Genomic DNA, 20,196 nt, shown 5'->3' on the forward strand with positions numbered 1-20,196 from the left:
GGTACTCAAACCATCACTCTTCAGATTGTGAATCGTATGCCTTATCCATTAGGCCACGCAGTCTCTGGTTATTCAACCTACATAACAATATCCTACCTTTTACTGGTAACAAGATACATGGTTTATGTAGGAAAAGTGTCTAAATTAGGAAAACTAGTCATATTTAACAACTACAAAGAAACACTATCGCTCAATCTTCTGATGCAGAATCAGATGCCTTATCGATTAGGGCACGCAAACTGAATAACAAACCTAAATACCAATATCCTACCTTTTCCCTGCAACAAGAGACATGTCAGGTTCCCAATTTCCCTACATAAGACATGTCTCTTGTTGCTTTCATACTAAAACGCTGTGTATTGTTTTTGTTGTAAGCTTTTCTACAAAAGACTACAAAATAATAAAGGAAGGTGTGAATGACTGGTCAAATATCAACGCCATTCTGAAACACCATGAGGGTAGTCCTGAACACACAAACAATATGATTAAGTGGAGAGAACTTGATCTGCGCCTAAATCGGGGACAGACTCTTGACCAGATGACATGGGGAAACACATGTCCTATGATGACATCATTGATGATTTTGCCTCAAGAAAGTGCAGAAGAGGAATATTTTGATGGTAAGATTTTAATTCAAACATTCAAATGTGTACACACTTAGTAACACTTAAGATTGTATGGCAGAAGTGCATTTGTATAAATGACTGCTTAACTAACTACAATTAGTTAGTCCACACATTGCAGATAGACCGGTGAAAATGCCCAGGCTGTACAGGGAACCAAGTTAATCACACAGCTGTATAGGTTTTATTTTACTATTTTGAGACGTACAGTGGGGAGAACAAGTATTTGATACACTGCCGATTTTGCAGGTTTTCCTACTTACAAAGCATGTAGAGGTCTGTAATTTTTATCATAGGTACACTTCAACTGTGAGAGACGGAATCTAAAACAAAAATCCAGAAAATCACATTGTATGATTTTTAAGTAATTCATTTGCATTTTATTGCATGACATAAGTATTTGATCACCTACCAACCAGTAAGAATTCCGGCTCTCACAGACCTGTTAGTTTTTCTTTAAGAAGCCCTCCTGTTCTCCACTCATTACCTGTATTAACTGCACCTGTTTGAACTTGTTACCTGTATAAAAGACACCTGTCCACACACTCAATCAAACAGACTCCAACCTCTCCACAATGGCCAAGACCAGAGAGCTGTGTAAGGACATCAGGGATACAATTGTAGACCTGCACAAGGCTGGGATGGGCTACAGGACAATAGGCAAGCAGCTTGGTGAGAAGGCAACAACTGTTGGCGCAATTATTAGAAATGGAAGAAGTTGAAGATGACGGTCAATCACCCTCGGTCTGGGGCTCCATGCAAGATCTCACCTCGTGGGGCATCAATGATCATGAGGAAGGTGAGGGATCAGCCCAGAACTACACGGCAGGACCTGGTCAATGACCTAAAGAGAGCTGGGACCACAGTCTCAAAGAAAACCATTAGTAACACACTACGCCGTCATGGATTAAAATATTGCAGCGCACGCAAGGTACCCCTGCTCAAGCCAGCGCATGTCCAGGCCCGTCTGAAGTTTGCCAATGACCATCTGGATGATCCAGAGGAGGAATGGGAGAAGGTCATGTGGTCTGATGAGACAAAAATAGAGCTTTTTGGTCTAAACTCCACTCGCCGTGTTTGGAGGAAGAAGAAGGATGAGTACAACCCCAAGAACACCATCCCAACCGTGAAGCATGGAGGTGGAAACATCATTCTTTGGGGATGCTTTTCTGCAAAGGGGACAGGACGACTGCACCGTATTGAGGGGAGGATGGATGGGGCCATGTATCGCGAGATCTTGGCCAACAACTTCCTTCCCTCAGTAAGAGCATTGAATATGGGTCGTGGCTGGGTCTTCCAGCATGACAACGACCCGAAACAAACAGCCAGGGCAACTAAGGAGTGGCTCCGTAAGAAGCATCTCAAGGTCCTGAAGGTGGCCTAGCCAGTCTCCAGACCTGAACCCAATAGATAATCTTTGGAGGGAACTGAAAGTCCGTATTGCCCAGCGACAGCCCCGAAACCTGAAGGATCTGGAGAAGGTCTGTATGGAGGAGTGGGCCAACAAGTTCAAACAGGTGCCATTAATACAGGTAACGAGTGGAGGACAGAGGAGCCTCTTAAAGAAGAAGTTACAGGTCTGTGAGAGCCAGAAATCTTGCTTGTTTGTAGGTGACCAAATACTTATTTTCCACCATAATTTGCAAATAAATTCATAAAAAATCCTACAATGTGATTTTCTGGAGAAAAAAAATCTCATTTTGTCTGTCATAGTTGAAGTGTACCTATGATGAAAATTACAGGCCTCTCTCATCTTTTTAAGTGGGAGAACTTGCACAATCGGTGGCTGACTAAATACTTTTTTGCCCCACTGTATGTCTTTTCCTTGCAAAAAATTATAGTTTTTATGTAGCGGTTTTGGAAACCTTTCTAAATAAGTATATACACTGCTCAAAAAAATAAAGGGAACACTTAAACAACACAATGTAACTCCAAGTCAATCACACTTCTGTGAAATCAAACTGTCCACTTAGGAAGCAACACTGATTGACAATATATTTCACATGCTGTTGTGCAAATGGAATAGACAACAGGTGGAAATTATAGGCAATTAGCAAGATAAAGGAGTGGTTCTGCAGGTGGTGACCACAGACCACTTCTCAGTTCCTATGCTTCCTGGCTGATGTTTTGGTCACTTTTGAATGCTGGCGGTGGTTTCACTCTAGTGGTAGCATGAGACGGAGTCTACAACCCACACAAGTGGCTCAGGTAGTGCAGCTCATCCAGGATGGCACATCAATGCGAGCTGTGGCAAGAAGGTTTGCTGTGTCTGTCAGCGTAGTGTCCAGAGCATGGAGGCGCTACCAGGAGACAGGCCAGTACATCAGGAGACGTGGAGGAGGCCGTAGGAGGGCAACAACCCAGCAGCAGGACCGCTACCTCCGCCTTTGTGCAAGGAGGAGCAGGAGGAGCACTGCCAGAGACCTGCAAAATGACCTCCAGCAGGCCACAAATGTGCATGTGTCTGCTCAAACGGTCAGAAACAGACTCCATGAGGGTGGTATGAGGGCCCGACGTCCACAGGTGGGGGTTGTGTTTACAGCTCAACACCGTGCAGGACGTTTGGCATTTGCCAGAGAACACCAAGATTGGCAAATTCGCCACTGGCGCCCTGTGCTCTTCACAGATGAAAGCAGGTTCACACTGAGCACATGTGACAGACGTGACAGAGTCTGGAGACGCCGTGGAGAACGTTCTGCTGCCTGCAACATCCTCCAGCATGACCGGTTTGGCGGTGGGTCAGTCATGGTGTGGGGTGGCATTTCTTTGGGGGGCCGCACAGCCCTCCATGTGCTCGCCAGAGGTAGCCTGACTGCCATTAGGTACCGAGATGAGATCCTCAGACCACCTGGGAGGCCATATGCTGGTGCGGTTGGCCCTGGGTTCCTCCTAATGCAAGACAATGCTAGACCTCATGTGGCTGGAGTGTGTCAGCAGTTCCTGCAAGAGGAAGGCATTGATGCTATGGACTGGCCCGCCCGTTCCCCAGACCTGAATCCAGTTGAGCACATCTGGGACATCATGTCTCGCTCCATCCACCAACGCCACGTTGCACCACAGACTGTCCAGGAGTTGGCGGATGCTTTAGTCCAGGTCTGGGAGGAGATCCCTCAGGAGACCATCCGCCACCTCATCAGGAGCATGCCCAGGCGTTGTAGGGAGGTCATACAGGCACGTGGCGGCCACACACACTACTGAGCCTCATTTTGACTTGTTTTAAGGACATTACATCAAAGTTGGATCAGCCTGTAGTGTGGTTTTCCACTTTAATTTTGAGTGTGACTCCAAATCCAGACCTCCATGGGTTGATACATTTGATTTCCATTGATAATTTTTGTGTAATTTTGTTGTCAGCACATTCAACTATGTAAAGGAAAAAGTATTTAATAAGAATATTTCATTCATTCAGATCTAGGATGTGTTATTTTAGTGTTCCCTTTATTTTTTTGAGCAGTGTATAAAGACTATGTGAAGGAATGTTTATGTTTGTGTTTATCAGATCGTATGTTTAGCATAAATTCTGCTTTTCTAATAACCAACTCGGTTGGGTTCATACAAGTGACTGATTGATTGTGGGAGAAATCCTCACTATCACTATATAAGCAATTTGGCAGTACGCCCAGAACATTGCTCTGGGAACCAAGAGGACTATTTCAGTTTCAAGGTCACATGCAGGGGTCAGTCACATGCAGGAACCAATGTTAATAATGAAAAATGTAAATCATGCTTATATGACTTGTTTGTGTAGCAGTATATAAGGACTGAAAGTGAACGTCGTTTTCATCAAGTTTGGATTGAGTTTGTGAACCTCTCCGGCCATGATAATAAAGATTGATTCATTTACTTTGAGTTTAGTCCTTGGTGGTAAATTTCCACAACAACTACAAAGGGACTTGAACCCTCAATCTTCTGAGCTGCAGTTAGACACATTTTACATGCTTTATAAAAGAATATATAACAATGTCTTAGCAACTAGAGACGTCTTATTTAGGGAAAATGTCCAAATAAGCCGAACTAGTGAAATTAATCCACCACAAAGGGACTCAAACCCTCCATATTTAGATTCAAAGACAGACGCCTTATCCATTATGTCACAAGGTCTCCAACTATTGATCCTATATGACAATGTACAGCATTTTCTTTGCAAGAAAGGACAGGTCTTATGTAGGGATTTTGGAAACCTGTCTAAATAAGTATATCTAAAAACCACAAAGGTACTTGAACCCCCTTACACCATATCCGGAATCAGACTTATTATGCATTAGGCTACACAGCCTTTGATAATAAAAAAATAAATGGAATATTGGGAACCTATCTAAATGAGGAAAGCTAGTGATTTTTAACAACTACGATTGGACTCTATGCCTCAATCTTGTGATGAAGAATCAGACACGTTAACCATTAGGACACCCAGTCTGATATTATTAAAGCTATATAACAATATCCTATATTTTCCCAGCAAAAGGAGACATGTCTTATGTAGACAACTTGGGAACTTATCTAATCTAAACTACTAACAGACTCTATCTATCAATCGTCTGATGCATTATATTAAATATATATGGCAATAATGATGTTGAAACTTTTCCAAGCAGCAGGAACCTTGTCTTATTTAGAGAAATTGAGAACATGTCCAAATGAAATTAAACAACTATGAAGGGACTCAAACCCTCGATCTTTTGATTCGAAGTCAGATGTCTTATCCGTTAGGCCACTCAGTCTACTACGTATAACATCATACAGCCTTTGATTTGCAACAATAGAGAGCAAAATTGTGAAACTGTCTGAGTGACAGAATGAGGAAAGCTAGTGATATTTAACAAGTACAAAGAGAGTCTATCCCTCAATCTTGTGATGCATAATCAGACACAATATTTCTCAGGCCTCGCAATCTTAGATCATTAAAGTTGCATAACAATGTACTAGCTTTTCAAAGCAACAAGAGCAAAGGCTTATCACGGGAAATTGCGAACATGTTCAAAATAGCTACGCTAATGAAATTCAATAACCACGAAGGGAATCGAACCCTCAATCTTCTGATTTTAAGTCAGACACCTTATCCATTAGGCCACGAGGTATGCTCCATTTACTCCTATATGACAACATTCAGACGTTGTTTTGCAACAATAGACATCAAAATTGTGAACCTGTCCGAATGAGGAAAGCTAGTGATATTGAACAAGTACGAAGAGACGCTATCCCTCAATCTTGTGATGCATAATCAGACACAATATTACTCAGGCCTCGCACTCTTAGATTATTAAATATTATAACAATGTCCTAGCTTTTCAAAGCAAGAAGAACAAAGCCTTATCTCGGGAAGTTGCGAACATGTCCAAAATAGCTGTGCTAATGAAATTAAACAACAACGAGGAGAGTCAAACCCTCAATCGTCTGATTTGAAGTCAAACACCTTATCCATTAGGCGACACACTCTACTCCACATAATCCAATATGACATCATTCAGACGTTGTTTTGCAACAATCGACATCAAAATTGTGAACCGGTCCGAATGAGGAAAGCTAGTTATATTGAACAAGTACGAAGAGAAGCTATCCCTCAATCTTGTGATGCAGAATCAGACACAATATTTCACAGGTCTCGCATTCTTAGATCATTGAAGTTGCATGACAATGTCCTAGCATTTCAAAGCAACAAGAACAAAGACTTAATTCAGGAAATTGCAAACAAGTCCAAATTAACTGAGTTTATGAAATTAAACGACCACGAAGGGACTCGAACCCTCAATCTTCTGATTCGAAGTCAGACGCCTTATCCATTAGGCCACGCAGCCTGTTTCATATACTCCTATATGACATCATGCAGACGTTGTTTTACCACAATAGACATGAAAATTGCGAACCTGTCCGAATGAGGAAAGCTAGTTATATTGAACAAGTAGGAAGAGACGCTATCCCTCAATCTTGTGATGCAGAATCAGACACAATATTTCACAGGTCTCGCATTCTTAGATCATTGAAGTTGCATGACAATGTTCTAGCATTTCAAAGCAACAAGAACAAAGACTTATTTCCGCAAATTGCAAACAAGTCCAAATTAACTGAGTTTATGAAATTAAACGACCACGAAGGGAATCGAACCCTCAATCTTCTGATTCGAGGTCAGACGCCTTATCCATTAGGCCACGCAGCCTGTTTCATATACTCCTATATGACATCATGCAGACGTTGTTTTACCACAATAGACATGAAAATTGCGAACCTGTCCGAATGAGGAAAGCTAGTGATATTGAACAAGTACGAAGAGACGCTATCCCTCAATCTTGTGATGTATAATCAGACACAATATTACTCAGGCCTCGCACTCTTAGATTATTAAATATTATAACAATGTCCTAGCTTTTCAAAGCAAGAAGAACAAAGCCTTATCTCGGGAAGTTGCGAACATGTCCAAAATAGCTGTGCTAATGAAATTAAACAACAACGAGGAGAGTCAAACCCTCAATCGTCTGATTTGAAGTCAAACACCTTATCCATTAGGCGACACACTCTACTCCACATAATCCAATATGACATCATTCAGACGTTGTTTTGCAACAATAGATATCAAAATTGTGAACCGGTCCGAATGAGGAAAGCTAGTTATATTGAACAAGTACGAAGAGAAGCTATCCCTCAATCTTGTGATGCAGAATCAGACACAATATTTCACAGGTCTCGCATTCTTAGATCATTGAAGTTGCATGACAATGTTCTAGCATTTCAAAGCAACAAGAACAAAGACTTATTTCAGGAAATTGCAAACAAGTCCAAATTAACTGAGTTTACGAAATTAAACGACCACGAAGGGACTCGAACCCTCAATCTTCTGATTCGAAGTCAGACACCATATCCATTAGGCCACGCAGCCTGTTGCATATACACCTATGTGACATCATGCAGACGTTGTTTTACCACAATAGACATGAAAATTGCGAACCTGTCCGAATGAGGAAAGCTAGTGATATTGAACAAGTACGAAGAGACGCTATCCCTCAATCTTGTGATGCATAATCAGACACAATATTACTCAGGCCTCGCACTCTTAGATTATTAAATATTATAACAATGTCCTAGCTTTTCAAAGCAAGAAGAACAAAGCCTTATCTCAGGAAGTTGCGAACAAGTCCAAATTAACTGAGTTCATGAAATTAAACGACCACGAAGGGACTAGAACCCTCAAACTTCTGATTCGAAGTCAGACGCCTTATCCATTAGGCCACGCAGCCTGTTACATATACTCCTATATGACATCATGCAGACGTTGTTTTACCACAATAGACATGAAAATTGCGAACCTGTCCGAATGAGGAAAGCTAGTGATATTGAACAAGTACGAAGAGACGCTATCCCTCAATCTTGTGATGCATAATCAGACACAATATTACTCAGGCCTCGCACTCTTAGATTATTAAATATTATAACAATGTCCTAGCTTTTCAAAGCAAGAAGAACAAAGCCTTATCTCGGGAAGTTGCGAACATGTCCAAAATAGCTGTGCTAATGAAATTAAACGACAACGAGGAGAGTCAAACCCTCAATCGTCTGATTTGAAGTCAAACACCTTATCCATTAGGCGACACACTCTACTCCACATAATCCAATATGACATCATTCAGACGTTGTTTTGCAACAATAGATATCAAAATGGTGAACCGGTCCGAATGAGGAAAGCTAGTTATATTGAACAAGTACGAAGAGAAGCTATGCCTCAATCTTGTGATGCAGAATCAGACACAATATTTCACAGGTCTCGCATTCTTAGATCATTGAAGTTGCATGACAATGTCCTAGCATTTCAAAGCAACAAGAACAAAGACTTATTTCAGGAAATTGCAAACAAGTCCAAATGAACTGAGTTTACGAAATTAAATGACCACGAAGGGACTCGAACCCTCAATCTTCTGATTCGAAGTCAGACGCCTTATCCATTAGGCCACGCAGCCTGTTGCATATACACCTATATGACATCATGCAGACGTTGTTTTACCACAATAGACATGAAAATTGCGAACCTGTCCGAATGAGGAAAGCTAGTGATATTGAACAAGTACGAAGAGACGCTATCCCTCAATCTTGTGATGCATAATCAGACACAATATTACTCAGGCCTCGCACTCTTAGATTATTAAATATTATAACAATGTCCTAGCTTTTCAAAGCAAGAAGAACAAAGCCTTATCTCGGGAAGTTGAGAACAAGTCCAAATTAACTGAGTTTATGAAATTAAACGACCACGAAGGGACTCGAACCCTCAATCTTCTGATTCGAAGTCAGACGCCTTATCCATTAGGCCACGCAGCCTGTTGCATATACTCTTATATGACATCATGCAGACTTTGTTTTACCACAATAGACATGAAAATTGCGAACCTGTCCGAATGAGGAAAGCTAGTGATATTGAACAAGTACGAAGAGACGCTATCCCTCAATCTTGTGATGCATAATCAGACACAATATTACTCAGGCCTCGCACTCTTAGATTATTAAATATTATAACAATGTCCTAGCTTTTCAAAGCAAGAAGAACAAAGCCTTATCTCGGGAAGTTGCGAACAAGTCCAAATTAACTGAGTTCATGAAATTAAACGACCACGAAGGGACTCGAACCCTCAATCTTCTGATTCGAAGTCAGACGCCTTATCCATTAGGCCACGCAGCCTGTTACATATACTCCTATATGACATCATGCAGACGTTGTTTTACCACAATAGACATGAAAATTGCGAACCTGTCCGAATGAGGAAAGCTAGTGATATTGAACAAGTACGAAGAGACGCTATCCCTCAATCTTGTGATGCATAATCAGACACAATATTACTCAGGCCTCGCACTCTTAGATTATTAAATATTATAACAATGTCCTAGCTTTTCAAAGCAAGAAGAACAAAGCCTTATCTCGGGAAATTGCGAACATGTCCAAAATAGCTGTGCTAATGAAATTAAACAACAACGAGGAGAGTCAAACCCTCAATCTTCTGATTTGAAGTCAAACACCTTATCCATTAGGCGACACACTCTACTCCACATAATCCAATATGACATCATTCAGACGTTGTTTTGCAACAATAGATATCAAAATTGTGAACCGGTCCGAATGAGGAAAGCTAGTTATATTGAACAAGTACGAAGAGACGCTATCCCTCAATCTTGTGATGCATAATCAGACACAATATTACTCAGGCCTCGCACTCTTAGATTATTAAATATTATAACAATGTCCTAGCTTTTCAAAGCAAGAAGAACAAAGCCTTATCTCGGGAAATTGCGAACATGTCCAAAATAGCTGTGCTAATGAAATTAAACAACAACGAGGAGAGTCAAACCCTCAATCTTCTGATTTGAAGTCAAACACCTTATCCATTAGGCGACACACTCTACTCCACATAATCCAATATGACATCATTCAGACGTTGTTTTGCAACAATAGATATCAAAATTGTGAACCGGTCCGAATGAGGAAAGCTAGTTATATTGAACAAGTACGAAGAGACGCTATCCCTCAATCTTGTGATGCAGAATCAGACACAATATTTCACAGGTCTCGCATTCTTAGATCATTGAAGTTGCATGACAATGTTCTAGCATTTCAAAGCAACAAGAACAAAGACTTATTTCCGCAAATTGCAAACAAGTCCAAATTAACTGAGTTTATGAAATTAAACGACCACGAAGGGACTTGAACCCTCAATCTTCTGATTCGAAGTCAGACGCCTTATCCATTAGGCCACGCAGCCTGTTTCATATACTCCTATATGACATCATGCAGACGTTGTTTTACCACAATAGACATGAAAATTGCGAACCTGTCCGAATGAGGAAAGCTAGTGATATTGAACAAGTACGAAGAGACGCTATCCCTCAATCTTGTGATGCATAATCAGACACAATATTACTCAGGCCTCGCACTCTTAGATTATTAAATATTATAACAATGTCCTAGCTTTTCAAAGCAAGAAGAACAAAGCCTTATCTCGGGAAATTGCGAACATGTCCAAAATAGCTGTGCTAATGAAATTAAACAACAACGAGGAGAGTCAAACCCTCAATCTTCTGATTTGAAGTCAAACACCTTATCCATTAGGCGACACACTCTACTCCACATAATCCAATATGACATCATTCAGACGTTGTTTTGCAACAATAGATATCAAAATTGTGAACCGGTCCGAATGAGGAAAGCTAGTTATATTGAACAAGTACGAAGAGACGCTATCCCTCAATCTTGTGATGCATAATCAGACACAATATTACTCAGGCCTCGCACTCTTAGATTATTAAATATTATAACAATGTCCTAGCTTTTCAAAGCAAGAAGAACAAAGCCTTATCTCGGGAAATTGCGAACATGTCCAAAATAGCTGTGCTAATGAAATTAAACAACAACGAGGAGAGTCAAACCCTCAATCTTCTGATTTGAAGTCAAACACCTTATCCATTAGGCGACACACTCTACTCCACATAATCCAATATGACATCATTCAGACGTTGTTTTGCAACAATAGATATCAAAATTGTGAACCGGTCCGAATGAGGAAAGCTAGTTATATTGAACAAGTACGAAGAGACGCTATCCCTCAATCTTGTGATGCAGAATCAGACACAATATTTCACAGGTCTCGCATTCTTAGATCATTGAAGTTGCATGACAATGTTCTAGCATTTCAAAGCAACAAGAACAAAGACTTATTTCCGCAAATTGCAAACAAGTCCAAATTAACTGAGTTTATGAAATTAAACGACCACGAAGGGACTTGAACCCTCAATCTTCTGATTCGAAGTCAGACGCCTTATCCATTAGGCCACGCAGCCTGTTTCATATACTCCTATATGACATCATGCAGACGTTGTTTTACCACAATAGACATGAAAATTGCGAACCTGTCCGAATGAGGAAAGCTAGTGATATTGAACAAGTACGAAGAGACGCTATCCCTCAATCTTGTGATGCATAATCAGACACAATATTACTCAGGCTTCGCACTCTTAGATTATTAAATATTATAACAATGTCCTAGCTTTTCAAAGCAAGAAGAACAAAGCCTTATCTCGGGAAGTTGCGAACAAGTCCAAATTAACTGAGTTTATGAAATTAAACGACCACGAAGGGACTCGAACCCTCAATCTTCTGATTCAAAGGCAGACGCCTTATCCATTAGGCCACGCAACCTGTTACATATACTCCTATATGACATCATGCAGACGTTGTTTTGCCACAATAGACATGAAAATTGCGAACCTGTCCGAATGAGGAAAGCTAGTGATATTGAACAAGTATGAAGAGACGCTATCCCTCAATCTTGTGATGCATAATCAGACACAATATTACTCAGGCCTCGCACTCTTAGATTATTAAATTGTATAACAATGTCCTAGCTTTTCAAAGCAAGAAGAACAAAGCCTTATCTCGGGAAGTTGCGAACATGTCCAAAATAGCTGTGCTAATGAAATTAAACAACAACGAGGAGAGTCAAACCCTCAATCGTCTGATTTGAAGTCAAACACCTTATCCATTAGGCGACACACTCTACTCCACATAATCCAATATGACATCATTCAGACGTTGTTTTGCAACAATAGATATCAAAATTGTGAACCGGTCCGAATGAGGAAAGCTAGTTATATTGAACAAGTACGAAGAGAAGCTATCCCTCAATCTTGTGATGCAGAATCAGACACAATATTTCACAGGTCTCGCATTCTTAGATCATTGAAGTTGCATGACAATGTTCTAGCATTTCAAAGCAACAAGAACAAAGACTTATTTCAGGAAATTGCAAACAAGTCCAAATTAACTGAGTTTACGAAATTAAACGACCACGAAGGGACTCGAACCCTCAATCTTCTGATTCGAAGTCAGACACCATATCCATTAGGCCACGCAGCCTGTTGCATATACACCTATGTGACATCATGCAGACGTTGTTTTACCACAATAGACATGAAAATTGCGAACCTGTCCGAATGAGGAAAGCTAGTGATATTGAACAAGTACGAAGAGACGCTATCCCTCAATCTTGTGATGCATAATCAGACACAATATTACTCAGGCCTCGCACTCTTAGATTATTAAATATTATAACAATGTCCTAGCTTTTCAAAGCAAGAAGAACAAAGCCTTATCTCAGGAAGTTGCGAACAAGTCCAAATTAACTGAGTTCATGAAATTAAACGACCACGAAGGGACTAGAACCCTCAATCTTCTGATTCGAAGTCAGACGCCTTATCCATTAGGCCACGCAGCCTGTTACATATACTCCTATATGACATCATGCAGACGTTGTTTTACCACAATAGACATGAAAATTGCGAACCTGTCCGAATGAGGAAAGCTAGTGATATTGAACAAGTACGAAGAGACGCTATCCCTCAATCTTGTGATGCATAATCAGACACAATATTACTCAGGCCTCGCACTCTTAGATTATTAAATATTATAACAATGTCCTAGCTTTTCAAAGCAAGAAGAACAAAGCCTTATCTCGGGAAGTTGCGAACATGTCCAAAATAGCTGTGCTAATGAAATTAAACGACAACGAGGAGAGTCAAACCCTCAATCGTCTGATTTGAAGTCAAACACCTTATCCATTAGGCGACACACTCTACTCCACATAATCCAATATGACATCATTCAGACGTTGTTTTGCAACAATAGATATCAAAATGGTGAACCGGTCCGAATGAGGAAAGCTAGTTATATTGAACAAGTACGAAGAGAAGCTATGCCTCAATCTTGTGATGCAGAATCAGACACAATATTTCACAGGTCTCGCATTCTTAGATCATTGAAGTTGCATGACAATGTCCTAGCATTTCAAAGCAACAAGAACAAAGACTTATTTCAGGAAATTGCAAACAAGTCCAAATTAACTGAGTTTACGAAATTAAATGACCACGAAGGGACTCGAACCCTCAATCTTCTGATTCGAAGTCAGACGCCTTATCCATTAGGCCACGCAGCCTGTTGCATATACACCTATATGACATCATGCAGACGTTGTTTTACCACAATAGACATGAAAATTGCGAACCTGTCCGAATGAGGAAAGCTAGTGATATTGAACAAGTACGAAGAGACGCTATCCCTCAATCTTGTGATGCATAATCAGACACAATATTACTCAGGCCTCGCACTCTTAGATTATTAAATATTATAACAATGTCCTAGCTTTTCAAAGCAAGAAGAACAAAGCCTTATCTCGGGAAGTTGAGAACAAGTCCAAATTAACTGAGTTTATGAAATTAAACGACCACGAAGGGACTCGAACCCTCAATCTTCTGATTCGAAGTCAGACGCCTTATCCATTAGGCCACGCAGCCTGTTTCATATACACTTATATGACATCATGCAGACTTTGTTTTACCACAATAGACATGAAAATTGCGAACCTGTCCGAATGAGGAAAGCTAGTGATATTGAACAAGTACGAAGAGACGCTATCCCTCAATCTTGTGATGCATAATCAGACACAATATTACTCAGGCCTCGCACTCTTAGATTATTAAATATTATAACAATGTCCTAGCTTTTCAAAGCAAGAAGAACAAAGCCTTATCTCGGGAAGTTGCGAACAAGTCCAAATTAACTGAGTTTATGAAATTAAACTACCACGAAGGGACTCGAACCCTCAATCTTCTGATTCGAAGTCAGACGCCTTATCCATTAGGCCACGCAGCCTGTTACATATACTCCTATATGACATCATGCAGACGTTGTTTTACCACAATAGACATGAAAATTGCGAACCTGTCCGAATGAGGAAAGCTAGTGATATTGAACAAGTACGAAGAGAAGCTATCCCTCAATCTTGTGATGCATAATCAGACACAATATTACTCAGGCCTCGCACTCTTAGATTATTAAATATTATAACAATGTCCTAGCTTTTCAAAGCAAGAAGAACAAAGCCTTATCTCGGGAAATTGCGAACATGTCCAAAATAGCTGTGCTAATGAAATTAAACAACAACGAGGAGAGTCAAACCCTCAATCTTCTGATTTGAAGTCAAACACCTTATCCATTAGGCGACACACTCTACTCCACATAATCCAATATGACATCATTCAGACGTTGTTTTGCAACAATAGATATCAAAATTGTGAACCGGTCCGAATGAGGAAAGCTAGTTATATTGAACAAGTACGAAGAGACGCTATCCCTCAATCTTGTGATGCATAATCAGACACAATATTACTCAGGCCTCGCACTCTTAGATTATTAAATATTATAACAATGTCCTAGCTTTTCAAAGCAAGAAGAACAAAGCCTTATCTCGGGAAGTTGCGAACAAGTCCAAATTAACTGAGTTTATGAAATTAAACGACCACGAAGGGACTCGAACCCTCAATCTTCTGATTCGAAGTCAGACGCCTTATCCATTAGGCCACGCAGCCTGTTACATATACTCCTATATGACATCATGCAGACGTTGTTTTACCACAATAGACATGAAAATTGCGAACCTGTCCGAATGAGGAAAGCTAGTGATATTGAACAAGTACGAAGAGACGCTATCCCTCAATCTTGTGATGCATAATCAGACACAATATTACTCAGGCCTCGCACTCTTAGATTATTAAATATTATAACAATGTCCTAGCTTTTCAAAGCAAGAAGAACAAAGCCTTATCTCGGGATATTGCGAACATGTCCAAAATAGCTGTGCTAATGAAATTAAACAACAACGAGGAGAGTCAAACCCTCAATCTTCTGATTTGAAGTCAAACACCTTATCCATTAGGCGACACACTCTACTCCACATAATCCAATATGACATCATTCAGACGTTGTTTTGCAACAATAGACATCAAAATTGTGAACCGGTCCGAATGAGGAAAGCTAGTTATATTGAACAAGTACGAAGAGAAGCTATCCCTCAATCTTGTGATGCAGAATCAGACACAATATTTCACAGGTCTCGCATTCTTAGATCATTGAAGTTGCATGACAATGTCCTAGCATTTCAAAGCAACAAGAACAAAGACTTATTTCAGGAAATTGCAAACAAGTCCAAATTAACCGACCACGAAAGGACTCGAAACATCAATCTTCTGATTCGAAGTCAGACACCTTATCCATTAGGCCACGCAGCCTGTTTCATATACTCCTATATGACATCATGCAGACGTTGTTTTACCACAATAGACATGAAAATTGCGAACCTGTCCGAATGAGGAAAGCTAGTGATATTGAACAAGTACGAAGAGACGCTATCCCTCAATCTTGTGATGCATAATCAGACACAATATTACTCAGGCTTCGCACTCTTAGATTATTAAATATTATAACAATGTCCTAGCTTTTCAAAGCAAGAAGAACAAAGCCTTATCTCGGGAAGTTGCAAACAAATCCAAATTAACTGAGTTTATGAAATTAAACGACCACGAAGGGACTCGAACCCTCAATCTTCTGATTCGAAGTCAGACGCCTTATCCATTAGGCCACGCAACCTGTTACATATACTCCTATATGACATCATGCAGACGTTGTTTTGCCACAATAGACATAAAAATTGCGAACCTGTCCGAATGAGGAAAGCTAGTGATATTGAACAAGTATGAAGAGACGCTATCCCTCAATCTTGTGATGCATAATCAGACACAATATTACTCAGGCCTCGCACTCTTAGATTATTAAATTGTATAACAATGTCCTAGCTTTTCAAAGCAAGAAGAACAAAGCCTTATCTCGGGAAGTTGCGAACATGTCCAAAATAGCTGAGCTAATGAAATTAAACAACAACGAGGAGAGTCAAACCCTCAATCGTCTGATTTGAAGTCAAACACCTTATCCATTAGGCGACACACTCTACTCCACATAATCCAATATGACATCATTCAGACGTTGTTTTGCAACAATAGACATCAAAATTGTGAACCGGTCCGAATGAGGAAAGCTAGTTATATTGAACAAGTACGAAGAGAAGCTATCCCTCAATCTTGTGATGCAGAATCAGACACAATATTTCACAGGTCTCGCATTCTTAGATCATTGAAGTTGCATGACAATGTCCTAGCATTTCAAAGCAACAAGAACAAAGACTTATTTCAGGAAATTGCAAACAAGTCCAAATTAACCGACCACGAAGGGACTCGAAACATCAATCTTCTGATTCGAAGTCAGACACCTTATCCATTAGGCCACGCAGCCTGTTTCATATACACTTATATGACATCATGCAGACGTTGTTTTACCACAATAGACATGAAAATTGCGAACCTGTCCGAATGAGGAAAGCTAGTGATATTGAACAAGTACGAAGAGAAGCTATCCCTCAATCTTGTGATGCATAATCAGACACAATATTACTCAGGCCTCGCACTCTTAGATTATTAAATATTATAACAATGTCCTAGCTTTTCAAAGCAAGAAGAACAAAGCCTTATCTCGGGAAGTTGCGAACAAGTCCAAATTAACTGAGTTTATGAAATTAAACGACCACGAAGGGACTCGAACCCTCAATCTTCTGATTTGAAGTCAGACGCCTTATCCATTAGGCCACGCAGCCTGGTACATATACTCCTATATGACATCATGCAGACGTTGTTTTACCACAATAGACATGAAAATTGCGAACCTGTCCGAATGAGGAAAGCTAGTGATATTGAACAAGTACGAAGAGATTCTATCCCTCAATCTTGTGATGCATAATCAGACACAATATTACTCAGGCCTCGCACTCTTAGATTATTAAATATTATAACAATGTCCTAGCTTTTCAAAGCAAGAAGAACAAAGCCTTATCTCGGGAAATTGCGAACATGTCCAAAATAGCTGTGCTAATGAAATTAAACAACAACGAGGAGAGTCAAACCCTCAATCTTCTGATTTGAAGTCAAACACCTTATCCATTAGGCGACACACTCTACTCCACATAATCCAATATGACATTTCAGACGTTGTTTTGCAACAATAGATATCAAAATTGTGAACCGGTCCGAATGAGGAAAGCTAGTTATATTGAACAAGTACGAAGAGACGCTATCCCTCAATCTTGTGATGCAGAATCAGACACAATATTTCACAGGTCTCGCATTCTTAGATCATTGAAGTTGCATGACAATGTTCTAGCATTTCAAAGCAACAAGAACAAAGACTTATTTCCGCAAATTGCAAACAAGTCCAAATTAACTGAGTTTATGAAATTAAACGACCACGAAGGGACTTGAACCCTCAATCTTCTGATTCGAAGTCAGACGCCTTATCCATTAGGCCACGCAGCCTGTTTCATATACTCCTATATGACATCATGCAGACGTTGTTTTACCACAATAGACATGAAAATTGCGAACCTGTCCGAATGAGGAAAGCTAGTGATATTGAACAAGTACGAAGAGACGCTATCCCTCAATCTTGTGATGCATAATCAGACACAATATTACTCAGGCTTCGCACTCTTAGATTATTAAATATTATAACAATGTCCTAGCTTTTCAAAGCAAGAAGAACAAAGCCTTATCTCGGGAAGTTGCAAACAAGTCCAAATTAACTGAGTTTATGAAATTAAACGACCACGAAGGGACTCGAACCCTCAATCTTCTGCTTCGAAGTCAGACGCCTTATCCATTAGGCCACGCAACCTGTTACATATACTCCTATATGACATCATGCAGACGTTGTTTTGCCACAATAGACATAAAAATTGCGAACCTGTCCGAATGAGGAAAGCTAGTGATATTGAACAAGTATGAAGAGACGCTATCCCTCAATCTTGTGATGCATAATCAGACACAATATTACTCAGGCCTCGCACTCTTAGATTATTAAATTGTATAACAATGTCCTAGCTTTTCAAAGCAAGAAGAACAAAGCCTTATCTCGGGAAGTAGCGAACATGTCCAAAATAGCTGAGCTAATGAAATTAAACAACAACGAGGAGAGTCAAACCCTCAATCGTCTGATTTGAAGTCAAACACCTTATCCATTAGGCGACACACTCTACTCCACATAATCCAATATGACATCATTCAGACGTTGTTTTGCAACAATAGACATCAAAATTGTGAACCGGTCCGAATGAGGAAAGCTAGTTATATTGAACAAGTACGAAGAGAAGCTATCCCTCAATCTTGTGATGCAGAATCAGACACAATATTTCACAGGTCTCGCATTCTTAGATCATTGAAGTTGCATGACAATGTTCTAGCATTTCAAAGCAACAAGAACAAAGACTTATTTCAGGAAATTGCAAACAAGTCCAAATTAACCGACCACGAAGGGACTCGAAACATCAATCTTCTGATTCGAAGTCAGACACCTTATCCATTAGGCCACGCAGCCTGTTTCATATACACTTATATGACATCATGCAGACGTTGTTTTACCACAATAGACATGAAAATTGCGAACCTGTCCGAATGAGGAAAGCTAGTGATATTGAACAAGTACGAAGAGAAGCTATCCCTCAATCTTGTGATGCATAATCAGACACAATATTACTCAGGCCTCGCACTCTTAGATTATTAAATATTATAACAATGTCCTAGCTTTTCAAAGCAAGAAGAACAAAGCCTTATCTCGGGAAGTTGCGAACAAGTCCAAATTAACTGAGTTTATGAAATTAAACGACCACGAAGGGACTCGAACCCTCAATCTTCTGATTCGAAGTCAGACGCCTTATCCATTAGGCCACGCAGCCTGGTACATATACTCCTATATGACATCATGCAGACGTTGTTTTACCACAATAGACATGAAAATTGCGAACCTGTCCGAATGAGGAAAGCTAGTGATATTGAACAAGTACGAAGAGATTCTATCCCTCAATCTTGTGATGCATAATCAGACACAATATTACTCAGGCCTCGCACTCTTAGATTATTAAATATTATAACAATGTCCTAGCTTTTCAAAGCAAGAAGAACAAAGCCTTATCTCGGGAAATTGCGAACATGTCCAAAATAGCTGTGCTAATGAAATTAAACAACAACGAGGAGAGTCAAACCCTCAATCTTCTGATTTGAAGTCAAACACCTTATCCATTAGGCGACACACTCTACTCCACATAATCCAATATGACATTTCAGACGTTGTTTTGCAACAATAGATATCAAAATTGTGAACCGGTCCGAATGAGGAAAGCTAGTTATATTGAACAAGTACGAAGAGACGCTATCCCTCAATCTTGTGATGCAGAATCAGACACAATATTTCACAGGTCTCGCATTCTTAGATCATTGAAGTTGCATGACAATGTTCTAGCATTTCAAAGCAACAAGAACAAAGACTTATTTCCGCAAATTGCGAACAAGTCCAAATTAACTGAGTTTATGAAATTAAACGACCACGAAGGGACTCGAACCCTCAATCTTCTGATTCGAAGTCAGACGCCTTATCCATTAGGCCACGCAGCCTGTTACATATACACTTATATGACATCATGCAGACTTTGTTTTACCACAATAGACATGAAAATTGCGAACCTGTCCGAATGAGGAAAGCTAGTTATATTGAACAAGTACGAAGAGACGCTATCCCTCAATCTTGTGATGCATAATCAGACACAATATTACTCAGGCCTCGCACTCTTAGATTATTAAATATTATAACAATGTCCTAGCTTTTCAAAGCAAG

At 40.0% G+C, this 20,196-nt stretch overlaps 17 non-coding genes across 17 annotated transcripts; all 17 read right to left on the minus strand.

Moving 5' to 3' along the window:
* Window positions 1-6,345: 6,345 nt before the first annotated feature.
* Window positions 6,346-6,418, minus strand: trnar-ucg (transfer RNA arginine (anticodon UCG)). Its single transcript has one exon. It is a non-coding gene; the product is annotated as a tRNA-Arg (tRNA).
* Window positions 6,419-6,704: 286 nt separating this feature from the next.
* trnar-ucg (transfer RNA arginine (anticodon UCG)) lies at window positions 6,705-6,777 on the minus strand. Its single transcript has one exon. It is a non-coding gene; the product is annotated as a tRNA-Arg (tRNA).
* Window positions 6,778-7,421: 644 nt separating this feature from the next.
* On the minus strand, window positions 7,422-7,494 carry trnar-ucg (transfer RNA arginine (anticodon UCG)). The gene has a single exon. It is a non-coding gene; the product is annotated as a tRNA-Arg (tRNA).
* Window positions 7,495-8,496: 1,002 nt separating this feature from the next.
* trnar-ucg (transfer RNA arginine (anticodon UCG)) lies at window positions 8,497-8,569 on the minus strand. The gene has a single exon. It is a non-coding gene; the product is annotated as a tRNA-Arg (tRNA).
* Window positions 8,570-8,854: 285 nt separating this feature from the next.
* trnar-ucg (transfer RNA arginine (anticodon UCG)) lies at window positions 8,855-8,927 on the minus strand. The gene has a single exon. It is a non-coding gene; the product is annotated as a tRNA-Arg (tRNA).
* A 285-nt stretch (window positions 8,928-9,212) lies between these two features.
* Window positions 9,213-9,285, minus strand: trnar-ucg (transfer RNA arginine (anticodon UCG)). The gene has a single exon. It is a non-coding gene; the product is annotated as a tRNA-Arg (tRNA).
* Window positions 9,286-10,287: 1,002 nt separating this feature from the next.
* trnar-ucg (transfer RNA arginine (anticodon UCG)) lies at window positions 10,288-10,360 on the minus strand. Its single transcript has one exon. It is a non-coding gene; the product is annotated as a tRNA-Arg (tRNA).
* Window positions 10,361-11,362: 1,002 nt separating this feature from the next.
* trnar-ucg (transfer RNA arginine (anticodon UCG)) lies at window positions 11,363-11,435 on the minus strand. Its single transcript has one exon. It is a non-coding gene; the product is annotated as a tRNA-Arg (tRNA).
* Window positions 11,436-11,720: 285 nt separating this feature from the next.
* Window positions 11,721-11,793, minus strand: trnaq-uug (transfer RNA glutamine (anticodon UUG)). Its single transcript has one exon. It is a non-coding gene; the product is annotated as a tRNA-Gln (tRNA).
* A 644-nt stretch (window positions 11,794-12,437) lies between these two features.
* On the minus strand, window positions 12,438-12,510 carry trnar-ucg (transfer RNA arginine (anticodon UCG)). The gene has a single exon. It is a non-coding gene; the product is annotated as a tRNA-Arg (tRNA).
* A 1,002-nt stretch (window positions 12,511-13,512) lies between these two features.
* trnar-ucg (transfer RNA arginine (anticodon UCG)) lies at window positions 13,513-13,585 on the minus strand. Its single transcript has one exon. It is a non-coding gene; the product is annotated as a tRNA-Arg (tRNA).
* Window positions 13,586-13,870: 285 nt separating this feature from the next.
* On the minus strand, window positions 13,871-13,943 carry trnar-ucg (transfer RNA arginine (anticodon UCG)). Its single transcript has one exon. It is a non-coding gene; the product is annotated as a tRNA-Arg (tRNA).
* A 1,001-nt stretch (window positions 13,944-14,944) lies between these two features.
* On the minus strand, window positions 14,945-15,017 carry trnar-ucg (transfer RNA arginine (anticodon UCG)). Its single transcript has one exon. It is a non-coding gene; the product is annotated as a tRNA-Arg (tRNA).
* A 984-nt stretch (window positions 15,018-16,001) lies between these two features.
* trnar-ucg (transfer RNA arginine (anticodon UCG)) lies at window positions 16,002-16,074 on the minus strand. Its single transcript has one exon. It is a non-coding gene; the product is annotated as a tRNA-Arg (tRNA).
* Window positions 16,075-17,773: 1,699 nt separating this feature from the next.
* Window positions 17,774-17,846, minus strand: trnar-ucg (transfer RNA arginine (anticodon UCG)). Its single transcript has one exon. It is a non-coding gene; the product is annotated as a tRNA-Arg (tRNA).
* A 1,342-nt stretch (window positions 17,847-19,188) lies between these two features.
* Window positions 19,189-19,261, minus strand: trnar-ucg (transfer RNA arginine (anticodon UCG)). The gene has a single exon. It is a non-coding gene; the product is annotated as a tRNA-Arg (tRNA).
* A 642-nt stretch (window positions 19,262-19,903) lies between these two features.
* On the minus strand, window positions 19,904-19,976 carry trnar-ucg (transfer RNA arginine (anticodon UCG)). The gene has a single exon. It is a non-coding gene; the product is annotated as a tRNA-Arg (tRNA).
* Between the last annotated feature and the right edge of the window lie 220 nt (window positions 19,977-20,196).

The sequence above is a fragment of the Salvelinus alpinus genome, chromosome 25 (genome assembly GCF_045679555.1).
Source record: "Salvelinus alpinus chromosome 25, SLU_Salpinus.1, whole genome shotgun sequence".
Taxonomy (NCBI): Eukaryota; Metazoa; Chordata; class Actinopteri; order Salmoniformes; family Salmonidae; genus Salvelinus; species Salvelinus alpinus.